The sequence below is a fragment of the Zingiber officinale genome, chromosome 6B (genome assembly GCF_018446385.1).
Source record: "Zingiber officinale cultivar Zhangliang chromosome 6B, Zo_v1.1, whole genome shotgun sequence".
Classification (NCBI taxonomy): Eukaryota; Viridiplantae; Streptophyta; class Magnoliopsida; order Zingiberales; family Zingiberaceae; genus Zingiber; species Zingiber officinale.
Window position 1 is genome coordinate 81,568,319 of NC_055996.1, and position 13,913 is coordinate 81,582,231.

Genomic DNA, 13,913 nt, shown 5'->3' on the forward strand with positions numbered 1-13,913 from the left:
TTCTTAAAATAAATTATTTTATTTATTTTAATCCTAATTTTATTAATAATAATAATAATAATAATTTTTTATATATCACATGATTGGTTTATTTAATCATTTTACACACATTCTTATATTTTTTAAAAATTAATATAATCTAAGAAAACCAAATAAATGAAACTAAATTTATTGTCAGAAATTAATAGTATAAACATTTCAGATTAGTCAATTAAAAAAATGATAACATTGCTGATTAACCAATTGCATAAGTAATTTATTTCAAATTATAAAAATGAAATAAAATTAAAAATATGTGATATTTTATTTAAAAAATAAAGTTGTATTTTTTATAAGGAAAGTAAAAAATATACTTAAAAAATTTTAAAAAATGTATAGTTAAAAAACAAATGTTAAAAAAAAATTAAGTTTAAAAAACAAAACACCTAAAGTTACTGTTGATTTTATAATGGAGGGTAATATAATAAAATATTAAACTAAATTATATATTAAAATTTTCAAATAAATATTTTTTTTTTACATTATTTAGGTAGAACCTAATAAATTAGGTTATATTTTATTCCCCATAATTTTGATTATGTGATTACATAATGATCACTTAATCAATTAAGATTATATATAATAACTTGAACCAAACACACTTTAAAAATTATGATAAGATATTCATTTATTCAATCGATTATTTAAGAATCATTGTTCCAATTAGTTAGAGATACGGTGAGGAAGATAGACCCCCTTAGGTATAATGATTTTTCTAAGATTAATATTAGGATTTTGATAAATGATAAAATATTTTATGTTTATTATTTATGTTTTTTTATTTTACGACTTATTCTTAATCTTAACAAAGTAGAAATAGTTTAACTTTCATATTTGCATTGGAAATCTTTTTGAAAAAGTAAGTTGCTTCTCTAATCCTAACATAATGAAGTTTTAGATTATAATTAGTCCCATATTGTTAAAATAACAAGAAGCAAAATGTGAAAACTGCTATTAAAGCATATGGACATGAGCCTTTGCTCCATACTTACCTGGACGGGGTCTATGGGTGATCAAGATGGCCTATGACCTAGCCCAATGACCTCCATTGCACTTTGGAGGGGTATTGGTCTACCATCTCCCCAAGTTGGGAGAGTGGACGTCATAATTTGTTGTAGTGGGGGTACGCGTTCGCGCGGCCCCTTCCTAATTCTTAAAATAAATTATTTTATTTATTTTAATCCTAATTTTATTAATAATAATAATTATTATTTTTTATATATCACATGATTGGTTTTATTTAATCATTTTACACACATTCTTATATTTTTAAAAAATTAATATAATCTAAGAAAACCAAATAAATGAAACTAAATTTATTGTCAGAAATTAATAGTATAAACATTTCAAATTAGTCAATTAAAAAAATGATAATCCTATTTAGCTTTATTAACTATCTCTTGAAGTAATCGGTACAGTCTCATATAAATTTTCCACCGACCATCAGTGTAAATTGAGATACAAATACATTGTAGTTTGGGTTCGAACTGTGAATATCTGGGTGATAACATGCTGATTAACCAATTGCATATGTAATTTATTTCAAATTATAAAAATGAAATAAAATTAAAAATATGTGATATTTTATTTAAAAAATAAAGTTGTATTTTTTATAAGGTAAGTAAAAAATATACTTAAAAAAATTTAAAAAATGTATAGTTAAAAAACAAATGTTAAAAAAAAATTAAGTTTAAAAAACAAAACACCTAAAGTTACTATTGATTTTATAATGGAGGGTAATATAATAAAATATTAAACTAAATTATATATTAAAATTTTCAAATAAATAAATTTTTATTACATTATTTAGGTTGAACCAAATAAATTAGGTTATATTTTATTCCCCATAATTTTGATTATGTGATTATATTATGATCACTTAACCAATTAAGATTATATATGATAACTTGAACCAAACACACTTTAAAAGTTATGATAAGATATTCATTTATTCAATCGATTATTTATGAATCATTGATTCAATTAGTTAGTGATACGGTGAGGAAGATAGACCGCCTTAGGTATAATGATTTTTCTAAGATTAACATTAGGATTTTGATAAATGATAAAATATTTTATGTCTATTATTTATGTTTTTTTATTTTACGACTTATTCTTAATCTTAACTGTAGCAACCAACCTCCTTACTACTACTACTCTCTAAGGGTGGACGCTACTTAATTACTCATTCTACTTAACTGATATTGCTTACTCTAAAGATAGTAACACTTAACATTTGTTTTTTTGAAATAAGATCAGAACATGTAACTTACAGCAACTAACTTACAGCAACTAATGCATTCAATTCAAGTGTAATGACTATATCATATTAAAATTTCCAGGCAACCTTAGCTTACAATAAGGAAAATAGTTAGCCCATAAATGAATCCCCTAGCAGCACGAAATAGAAAATCTGATCCCAAAATTTTCTTATCAACTTAAATAAAAATTAATCTTAATAAATTCTTTAGCAAGGTCCCAAGGCTTCCATAGTCCAGACATCACACATTCATCCCACACCTCCTTGTCGCCTTCCTTGACTGTAGCTTTCCTTTCCCTTTATCTGCAGTAAGAGGAAATGCAACTATAAGCGGATGCTTAGTAAACGCTATCTAACTCACAAAACCCGGATATGCATGTGTACAAAAAGGAATCTAGAAACTGAATGCTTTAAAGGAGAAGCTGCTCATGCTCATCTAATAGCAAAGGAACCGAAATCAAAGAAATCAAAACAGACTGAAATGCTAAACATGTAAGGCTGCTCATGCTTGCAAATAGCAGTAAGAAAGTCTATACAACATGCTAGAATAAAAGAGCTAAACTTGCTGGTTTTTAAACCTATGTGAAGCTTATTTCATTTGTTCCCAAAACTTATACTCTTATACTTCAAAATAATAATCTCTTGGGCCCAGGCTTAGTACCATTGCACGCTCCCTAATAGAAACTGATGTTGCGAGTCACCAGTCTTACGAGGGTAAAGACCTCGGAATTGGTCACCTGGATTTATTTAACGATAACCTCGGAAGTCGGGTACTAGCCTTTTCAAATAAAATACATATTATCTTTAAATACTCCTAAAATAAAGTGCCTCGACATTTCTTTAAACACTTGGTGTACGTTTGATTCCAAATTTTGGAATTTGGGATTATATAAATTAAATCCTTGGTCTTTTCTTACTTATAACTACTCAAATATACGATCTGTTCATGCTCAATAACTCAACACGAAACTAAATCTGTAGAATGCTAAGTTTCATGCTTTAAATACTCAAAATACTAAGGCTATCTGTTCATGATACATGTACCCAAAACCAAGGCAAAACCCACTGCATGCTAATAAAGTATATAGCAGTTCATACACAATGTAGCTAGTAAAGAAATTGCTACTGAAATGTAAAAAAAACATAACTGTTCTTCATGCTCAGTACCATGGCAAGGAAAACAAAATAGACTGAAATGCTACCCATAGCCGTTCATGCTCAACACCGTGGCAAAGAAAAAAAACAAGCAACTGGGATGCTAAAAGAACATCTAAAACTGCATGCTGGAGCTTAGGTAAGGCTGCTCGTGCTGATTGGAAAGCAGAAAAGGTCTAAACGGTATGGTTCAAATAAAGTTGTTCTTATTCATTGCAGTAACAGAGCAAACCAACACGGTATACTTAAAACACAGGTCGTTCATGCTGCCTAAATCAGTAACGAAACTAAAAAAACTGAAATACTAACATGCACAATTATGAAGCAAGAAAATTCAACTAACGTGCTAAGGGTAAGGGGTTGTTCGTGCCCCATAAATAGCAAAAGAAGATCTAAACTTGCTGGAATTAGACTTCTATTAATTGTCTGTTGAAAAACTCAAACTAAAGAAGGAAACAAGAATTCGAAAACTACTCCTACTGTAGGCGAGAGCACTTACCTATGTGTTCTTGGACTTACAGCTGAGAAGAGAAGCTTCTAGGGTTTCAAAGGGCTTGAAATCTCGGCCTCTTCTTCGTGCCTACTGGTTCTCCTCGACGAGAGGGTCTCGAATCTGTGAAAAGCTCACGGAATTACCCCTTGGTTGGCCGTCAGATATGAAGCCCTAGCTTCGGCTTCATTTTCGACCGAGCAGCGCCGTCGCACGCGAGAGAGGAGAGGAAGAGAGGGTTTTGGTCGTGAGGAAATAACCCGATTCCTTTTTATACCAATGGGTATTCCCGGTTTCAGTTATTACTTAAATTTATTTCGCCATCACTTTGATCATGAAAACACCAGCTTGAGCGCTTGGCTATCGCGCTTCGCTTAAGTCTTGGATCGGGTCGGAGGTCGCGGGTTCGAACCTCTGTCAAACCTCTTTATTTTTTTTGCAACTTCTTTCTTTTGGTAAAAATACCAAACGAACTCTGAAAATTGCATAACAATACCTCTTTATTTTTTTTGCAACTTCTTTCTTTTGATAAAAATACCAAACGAACTCCAAAAATTACATAAAAATACTCTAAAAATTTCAAAAAATCTCTAGAATATTCCTAAAGCATTTATAAATATTTATAAGAACTTTTAGAACTCCAAATAATAAAATTTGGGGTGTTACAATTCTCCATAACTTATAAAAAGTTCGTCCTCGAACTTAGAATAATTCTGGATATTTCTGTCTAATGCTGTCTTCACGCTCCCAAGTAACTTCCTCGTGCTTCTGGTTCTGCCAGATGACCTTCACTAGTGGAACTTCTCTGTTTCTTAGTCTCTTAACTCCTCTGTCCATTATCTGTGTAGGTCTGCTCTCATAGCTAAGATCCTCCTGGATCTGCACTGACTGAGGCTGAATCACTTGGCTAGGGTCGTGGAGGCACTTCTTTAGCATGGAGACATGAAATACATTGTGTATTGCTGACATGTCTTGAGGTAAGTCTAGCTTGTAAGCTACCTTCCCAATCCTCTCTGTGATCAGGTAGGGTCCTACGTAGCGAGGACTTAACTTGCCCTTTTTGTCAAATCTCATCACCCCCTTCATAGGAGCGACCTTGAGAAAGACTGAATCCCCTACTTGGAACTCAAGTGGCCTACGGAGTGTGTCAGCATAACTTTTCTGTCTGCTCTGGGCAGTCTCAATTCTCTGTCTGATCTTCTGGATAGTCTGAGTGGTCTCATCTATCATCTCTGTCTGAATGCCCAGCTCTACTTCCATTTCTTTCCTTTCACCTGCTTCTTGCCAGCAAATGGGTGATCTGCACTTTCGGCCATACAGTACCTCGTAAGGTGCCATCTTGATTGTGGCCTGGTAGCTATTGTTGTAGGCGAATTCAGCTAAATACTGATACTTGCACCAACTACCCTTAAAATCTAATGCACAAGCCCGGAGCATGTCTTCTAAAATCTGATTTACTCGCTCTGTCTGTCCATCATTCTGGGGATGGAAGGCTGTGCTGAACTTCAGTTTGGTGCCTAATGCATTCTGAACACACTCCCAAAAATGAGAGGTGAAGCACCCATCCCTATCAGAAACAATTGACTTCGGAACTCCATGAAGTCTGATCACTTCCTTAACATATAGCTGTGCCAACTGCTCTATAGAGTGGGACACCTTGATGGCTAGAAAATGGGCAGACTTTGTCAACCTGTCCACTATCACCCATATCGCATCGTACCCATTAGTGATCCTTGGATGACCTGTTATAAAGTCCATGAATATTTCTTCCCACTTTCACTCTGGTATTGGGAGAGGCTGTAGGACTCCTCCTGGTCTCTGGTGCTCTGCTTTGACTCTTTGGCATGTCAGGCAGATACTGACATATTTTGAAACATCTCTCTTGAGTCCAGACCACCAGAATCTCTGTTTCAAATCTTGATACATTTTGGTGGAACCAGGATGTGTAACGACCACCCTTCTTACTACTACTACTACTCTCTAAAGGTGACTGTTACTTAACTACTAACTCTGCTTAATCGGTATGATCGAAACCACGAGGAGTCCTTACCGAAAAATTTCGGCAGAGTATCCCCTGTACCGGTGACCAAATTCATCAATACATGCAAATAATACACAGTCACAGGCGGCCGAAACATGTATCAAACACTCATGCAGTTTAATAAATGTCAAATACTAAAATAACTACTTATTACACAAAGACTCATCACAGCATGCAATCTAAGACACGAATAAACTCAATAAAAACAAGGAATAAAAATACAATCTCAAATGAAACAAATCATAAAGTACAACTCAACTATTTCTTATCCACTAAACATGAAAACTCATAGCTTCCCAGATCTCTCCATAGTCCTGGCATCACACACCCCTCACGCATCTCCTTGTCGCCTTCCTTCGTATACCTTAGCTTTCCCTTTATCTGCAGTAGGAGGAAAATAAATCTATAAGCGAAACGCTTAGTAAGTACTAAACTATCTCACAAAACTTGAAGTGCATAAGATGCAAAGGATGCTAAAACTGAAATGCTAAAAAGAAAAGCTACACATGCTCATCTATAGCAAAGCACTAAAATAATCTGCATACTCATGATATAAGAATAAATCTGCATGCTAAAAATAAGCTAATCATGCTCAATAAACTCATAAGGAAAGCAAATGAAAACTAATACGGTATGCTTAGAATTAAAAGAGCTAATCTTGGCTAATTCTAAATATAGGTGATATTTGTTTCATTTACTTATAGCTTTATACTTGAAATTAATTCTTAACTTTCTTCTTCTCTTTCTTGGGCCCAGGCTTAGTACCATCTTATGCGCGCTCTCTAATAGTGACTGAGGTAGCGAGCCTCCAGTCCTATGAGGATAAAGACCTCGGTCTTACCAGGGCCAAGACCTCAGAATTGGTCACCTGGATTTGTTTAACGACAACCTTGGAAGTCGGGTACTAGCCTCTTACTTTTAATTTACTTGTTATCTTTTCTAACTAGACCTTGGTCTTTTTCTTACTTGTAGTTACCCATAATCCTCAAAAGGTTTAATAGGGCACATAATCATTCCACTAAAATACATGGCTATTTATCTTATTAAAATAGCAAAAACAACTAACTATATGCTTTAGATTAAAGAGCTATTAGAAGCTAACTAACACATATATGCATATGTATCAAAACAAGAAACTAGCAACTGAATTATAATTCAATACTGCTCATGTTATTCCAATAGCAAATGGGAAACTAGAAAGTCTGCCCAGGTATAACTAATAGCAAATGAAACCTAGTAATAAAGTGATCAATGCTGCACATACCCAATAGAATATCATGCTTACAAAATAATGAAGGGCTGAATTTGAAATGCTATTAAACAGGGCTGATCATATTTATTAAATAGCAAAGAAACTAACACTTTGTATCTAGGTTAAGGGCTGTTCGTGCCACTATACAGCACCAAAAACTAAAATTTTCACTTAGATAACCTACTGATCATGCCTACCCATCATCCAGGACTGCCTACACTTGAAATGCTAATGATCGAGGGCTTGCACCCATCTGCACGGCCCAAATGAAGGACAAGCTTGCTGGAATTTATGGGCAGCAGGTAGACATACAAGAATACACCATTCAAGTGCTAAAGGTATGCTTAAAGCATAACTACGTGCTAGAATTTGAGGCTGTTCAGATTATCACAATTGAAGCATATAAATCACAAAATTCAAAAATTCTCATGCTAATCGAATAACAAGGAAACTAACACTACATACTTGACTAAGGAGTTGTTCATGCTCATTAACTACACGGCTAAATCCCTAGCAACCACTCTGCACAGTGAAATCCGAAACAAAGGAGCATGCTGTGGATGGTAAGAAAAACCCTAGCATGGAAATTCGGCACAACAACTCAACCTTAGAAATTCGGCCAGATAAACAAAGCAAAGAAAGGAAAAGCTCTAGCATACAATACTACTCGGCACAGCAAAATCCGAAACAAAGGGAAACAGAAACCCTAAATTCGGAGCAACTCCTACCACAGGTGAGTAGTACTTACCCCTTGTTTGCTTGGACTTACAACCGAGAAGGAGATCTAGGGTTCGGATGAGCCCCCAACCGAAGGAGGAAGGAGGTTCTAGGTGAAGATCTCGGTGGCTCTTTGGTGTTTTCGGGCTCCCTTCGTCGAGGTAACCACACATGGGTGAAGATCGGCCGGAAAGAGCCTTTCGCAGACGCCGGAGGGAGGAAACCCTAGCCTCCAGCTGCGATTTCGTCCGAGAAGAGGAACGACGCCGTCGGGAGAGAAGGGTGAGGAAAGGGAATTAGGGCTCGGGAATAAGTGAGCTCCCTTTTGTAACTAGGGCTTCATTATAGCTTAATTATATTTCGATGTAGGTTTAATTAAGAAACATTCGGCTGGTCTGTTGGCTGCTTAACCCGAGGTTTCCGGTTCAAACCTCGGCTTGGACATTTTTTGTCAAAACTTCTTTCGTTTTGTAAAAATATCAAACGACTTCCAAAAATTGCGTAAAAATACTCTAAAATTTTTTAAAAACCTCTAGAATATTTTAAAAGCATCTCTAAATATTTTTAAGGACATTTAGAACTCAAAATAGGGAAATTTGGGTCGTTACAGGATGCATGGAGTACGGTGTACTATGAGCTTCTTCTAGAATCTTCTTTCTCAATTCCTCATCATTGGGGACACAAAGGCGGTTCCCTTGATAAAGAATCCCACTGTCTGATACCCGAAATTCTGAATTTTCTTCTTTTTGTATCCCTTGCTTAATCTTTTGGATATCTAAATCTTCACTTTGCTTTCTCTGTATATCCTCAAGCAGGGTCGACTCTAAGGTCAATATAGAAAGTTGCCCATAAATAATTTCAACTCCAAAGTCTGACAATTCCTTCTGCAGTGGCAGTGCTAATGATGACAAGGGCATCAAGGTTGCACTGGATTTTCGACTTAGTGCATCCGCCACTTTGTTAGCTTTACCTGGGTGGTAGAGGATTTCACAGTCATAATTTTAATCAACTCTAGCCACCTGCGATGTCTCATGTTTAAGTCTTTCTGGGTAAAGAAATACTTCAAGCTCTGATGGTCGGTGAAGATTCTGCACTGAACTCCATACAAATAATGTCGTTAGAGTTTTAGTGCAAAGACCACAACTGTCAGCTCAAGATCATGAGTGGAGTAGTTCTTCTCATAGTCTTTGAGTTGTCTGGAAGCATAAGCTATAACCTTCCCCTCTTGCATGAGAACAGCTCCAAGGCCCATCTTGGAAGCATCACTGTATATGTCAAAACTCTTGTCACTCTCTGGAACAGTCAGAATGGGAGCACTGGTCAGTCTTTTCTTCAATGCTTGGAAACTTTGCTCACATTTGTTTGACCATTCAAACTTCTTGTTCTTCCTAGTTAGGGCTGTTAGTGGAGAGGCTATCTTAGAAAAGTTCTCCACGAATTTCCTATAATATCCAGCTAACCCAAGGAAGCTTCTGATCTCCATGGCGTTCTTGGGTCTACACCAGTTATTGACCGCCTCTATTTTGGCAGGGTCTACCTGGATACCTTCTTTAGAAATGATGTGACCTAGAAATGCCACCTGCTCTAACCAGAACTTGCACTTTGAGAATTTGGCATAAAGCTGTTTTTGCTGTAGGGTCTGCAGTACTATTCTCAAGTGCGTGTCATGCTCCTCTGGGGTTCTGGAATAAATCAGAATGTCGTCGATGAATACGATGACAAATTTATCGAGGTATTCTCTGAACACTCTGCTCATTAAGTCCATGAAGACCGCAGGTGCATTAGTCACACCAAACGACATGACTACAAACTCGTAGTGTCCATATCTGGTCCTGAAAGCTGTTCTGGGTATATCACTTTCTTTTACTTTCAATTGATGGTACCTAGAGCGTAGGTCTATCTTAGAGAACACTGTTGCCCCCTTTAGCTGATCAAATAGATCATCTATTCTGGGAAGAGGGTACTTGTTCTTAACTGTTACTTTATTCAGTGCTCTATAATCTATGCACATCCGCATAGATTCTTCTTTCTTCTTAACGAACAACACTGGAGCTGTTGGAGTGTATACTGAAAGCCTAAGCTTTGTAAACATTCATTATGAATAAAGAATCACATTTGGTCAAATTGTCTACATTTAGTTGTAGTTGTTCAATTAATTTATACTGTAGATAACATAGTATGTAGTGCCACATGCAGAAGATAATGTTATCAGTACCTTATAAATTATAAACAGTAGCTCACGACCAAAATGGAAAGGAACAAACCATTAGAAGGTTGTAGTGTAATTAGGTATCATTTTATCTTGACTGTATAATTACACTAGTACACTTAGAGTGTAATGAGTAGGACCATTTGAGGTCGTTTCTTTTATACTGACTTTATAAAGAAACAAAGACCTCGGTTATTATGGAAGTGTGTGCTCTTAATCCTAATATAATAACAACACATATATTTGATATTTATTTCTTTAATTTATCAATGGGTGAGATTTAGTTCGATGAATCAATAAACCCGATAAGTTGGGAAATGGTATCACTTATAGTGCGTGTTGTTGATTATAGAAGGAAACTGTGTCCTAGAGATACTAGGTTGATAATGTCCTCAAGATGAGCTCATAAGGATTGTCATGTTAAATCCTGCAGGTGGACTTAGTCCGACATGATGATAAGGTTGAGTGGTACTACTCTTGGATTAAGATATTAATTAAATGAGTTGTCAGTAACTCACTTAATTAGTGGACATTCGATATCTTAAACACAGGAAGACTAACACACTCATAATAAGAAGGAGCCCAAAAATGTAATTTGGGATTGGTGCGGTAGTTCAATAATAGTTCTCTAGTGGAATGAATTATTATTGATAAAATTAAATTGTGTGTTCAGGGCGAACACGGGATGCTTAATTTTATCGGGAGACCAAAACCAATTCCTCCTCTCGGTCCCTATCGTAGCCTCTTATTTATAGAGTACTATACCCACCTATACCCACTTTCTATACCCACCTAATAGGGGTCGGCCAAGCTAGCTTGGGAACCAAGCTAGGGCCGGCCTAAGCATAAATTGGTGTGGCCGGCCCTAGCTTGAACCCAATCTAGAGGGGCCGACCATATTAAATTAAAAAAGATTTTAATTTTAATTTTTATTATGTGGAAGATATAATTTATTAAAGATAATTAAAATTAAAATATCTCTCTTGTAAAAGATCTACAAAAGATTAAAGAAAGAGATTAGATCTCTTTCCTTATTTGTAGATTGGTGAGATATTTTATTTTCTCTTTAAAAATTATTCACATATTGTTAAATTAAAATTATAGAAATTTCTTTTTATCAACCATGAAGAGATTTTTGAAGAGAAATTTTATTTTTAAAATTTCCGGAAACAAATTAGGAAGTTTTAATTTGTTGATTAAAACTTGTCTAATTTATTTCTTTTGATGTGGCCGGCCAATATTGTTTTAATTGGAAATTTTATTTTATTTTTCTCAATTAAATCATGTCAAGGAAATTAAGAAAATTTTATTGTAATTAAATTTCCTAATTTGCCTAGGCCAAGGAATATAAAAGAAGGGATGGGGGTGCCTTCATGAGAGACAACAATCTCTATTATTTCTCTCCCTCTTTTGTTCCTTGTTATGGCCGGCCATCATCATCCTCTCCCTCTCTTCCTCTTGTGGTGGCCGAAACATCCCTATTGCTTGGAGTTTTTGTGGAGGCCGGATACTACTTGGAGAAGAAGAAGAAGAAGGAGAGAAAGCTAGCATCTCTTGGAGCTTGGTTGGTGTTTTGATCTTCTTCCTTGGTGAAGCTTTCTTGTTGTGGCCGAACCTAGCTAGGAGGAGAAGAAGGTGGTTGGTGGTTTCTCATCTCGGAAGATCGTTGCCCACACAACGTTCGAGGTTAGAAGAGGAATACGGTAGAAGATCAAGAGGTCTTTCTAGAAGGTATAACTAGTAGTTTTTCCTTTTCCGCATCATACTAGTTATTTATGGAAATAATACCAAATACAAGAGGCTTACGTTCTAGTATTTCGAATATGTTTTTCGAAGTTGTGTTTTTTTTGTTTTATTTTTCCTTGTGATTTGATTGTTCTTTTCGGTTAACCTAAAGTTATTTTAAGAAATTAAATATTAGATTTCTATAAAAGGTTTTGTCTAGTCGGTGGTGGTTGCTCCCATATCCAAGAAGGCCATGTGCCTCGCCACGTCAGTACTGGGAACCAATTATGGAAATTAATATTTAATGGATTTAATAACTTAAGGTGATTTGGGTTGAACGTGTTAAGTTCCGCAGGAGATCCAAGTCAAAACCTAAAAGAACAAATAGATTAAGTTTTGGATCAAACGTGTTAATTTCCGCAGGCGATCCAAAATTTAATTTAAAAGAACACATGGTAGCTAAGAAAAGGTTCAGGCCTTTGTACAAAATTTTTGTACAGTGGAACCTCTAGGTTTTTCGAGTAGCAACCAACAGGAGCTCCCCATGGTGAATGACTAGGACAGATGAAACCTTTGTCAAGCAGCTCTTGGAGTTGTTCTTGTAGTTCTTTCAGCTCTGCTGGAGACATCCGGTACGGGGCTTTTGAAATTGGACCAGTGCCAGGAACCAACTCAATTTCGAACTCCACTTCTCTGTTAGGAGGTAGTCCAGGTAGCTCTTCTGGAAATACCTCTGGATACTCACAGACTACCCGAACGTCTTCCTGCTTGGGTCCTTTTTGTTCTTCTATATTCACAATGTACGCAAGAAAACCAGCACACCCTTTAGCTAACATCTGGTGAGCTGTTAGAGAAGAGAGGAATTTCTGGGTCTTTCTCTTTGGGACTCCCGTGAACTTAAAGGATGGTTCACCTTCTAGACTGAAAATCACTTTCCTCCTGTGGCAGTCCACCGAGGCACTATACTTGCTCAGGAAATCCATACCCAGAATAACGTCGAAATCCTACATCGCAAGGACTACTAAATTAACATATAGCTCTCGGTCTGAAATTCTGACTGGTACAGCCCGAAGCCACTGGTTGGACTCCATGACTTCCCCAGAAGGTAGGGTTGTCAAGAACTTGGAGTTCATGCTCTCTGTAGGCACCTGAAATTCCTTGGCAAAGGGCACTGATATAAAATAATGGGTCGCCCCAGTATCAAATAGTACAGTAGCTAAATGCTGAAAAATAACTACTTGACATGTTACGACCGTGGAGGCACTAGCAGCTTCCTCTTTAGTGAGGGAGAATACTCTGGCACTGGCTAGAATTGGTGGGGCTTCCAACTTTCCTTGACTGAGCTGAGGTTCGTCCAGAGTTACAGGCATGTAGTGTAACTGAGGCTTGCTCCCGTATGGCGCTGCCTATTGCTGAGGTGCTTTGAGCTTGTTAGGACATGCCTTAGCCATGTGTCCTTCTTGACCACACGAATAACATCCAGTCATACCCAAAAGACAGGCTCCTGGATGTAGTCTCCCACATTTAGGGCAGGGAGGGAACTTGGCCTGCTTGTCTACTGGACCTCCCTTTTGGTTGCCTCCTGTATTCCATCGTTTCCTTTTGTTATCCTTGCCCTTCCAGTTCTACTTACTTGCCTGGGGTTTCTGACTCCCTGCTGTCTTGTCCTCTATCTTGACTGGCTTGAGTTGCATTTGTTGTGCCTTGATGTTGTTCAGATAGTGCTCAGCGACTAATGCCCTGCTGACCAGCTCTTCACCAGTCTGTGGCCGGTGAGTTCCACTACTCACATTAAGTGCTATTTCTGGTCTCAGCATTCGGAGCATCAGTCTGACTCGTTCCTTCTCTGCACTCACTAACTCTGGGCAGAGCCGAGCTAGCCTGTTGAATCTTTTGACTGCTTCTTCTACTGGCAGGTCACCTTGTCTGAATTCTATAAACTCAGAATGTTTATTGGTGATCCGTTGGCGGAAGAATTTTTCGTAAAACTCTGTCTCAAAGTCACCCCAGCTCATCTGGTTGGCT

The 13,913-nt window shown here is 36.7% G+C and overlaps 1 non-coding gene across 1 annotated transcript; it reads left to right on the plus strand.

Annotated features, from left to right (window-relative positions):
* Positions 1-1,023: 1,023 nt before the first annotated feature.
* LOC121993308 lies at positions 1,024-1,185 on the plus strand. The gene has a single exon (XR_006115169.1). It is a non-coding gene; the product is annotated as a U1 spliceosomal RNA (small nuclear RNA).
* The last annotated feature ends 12,728 nt before the right edge of the window (positions 1,186-13,913 follow it).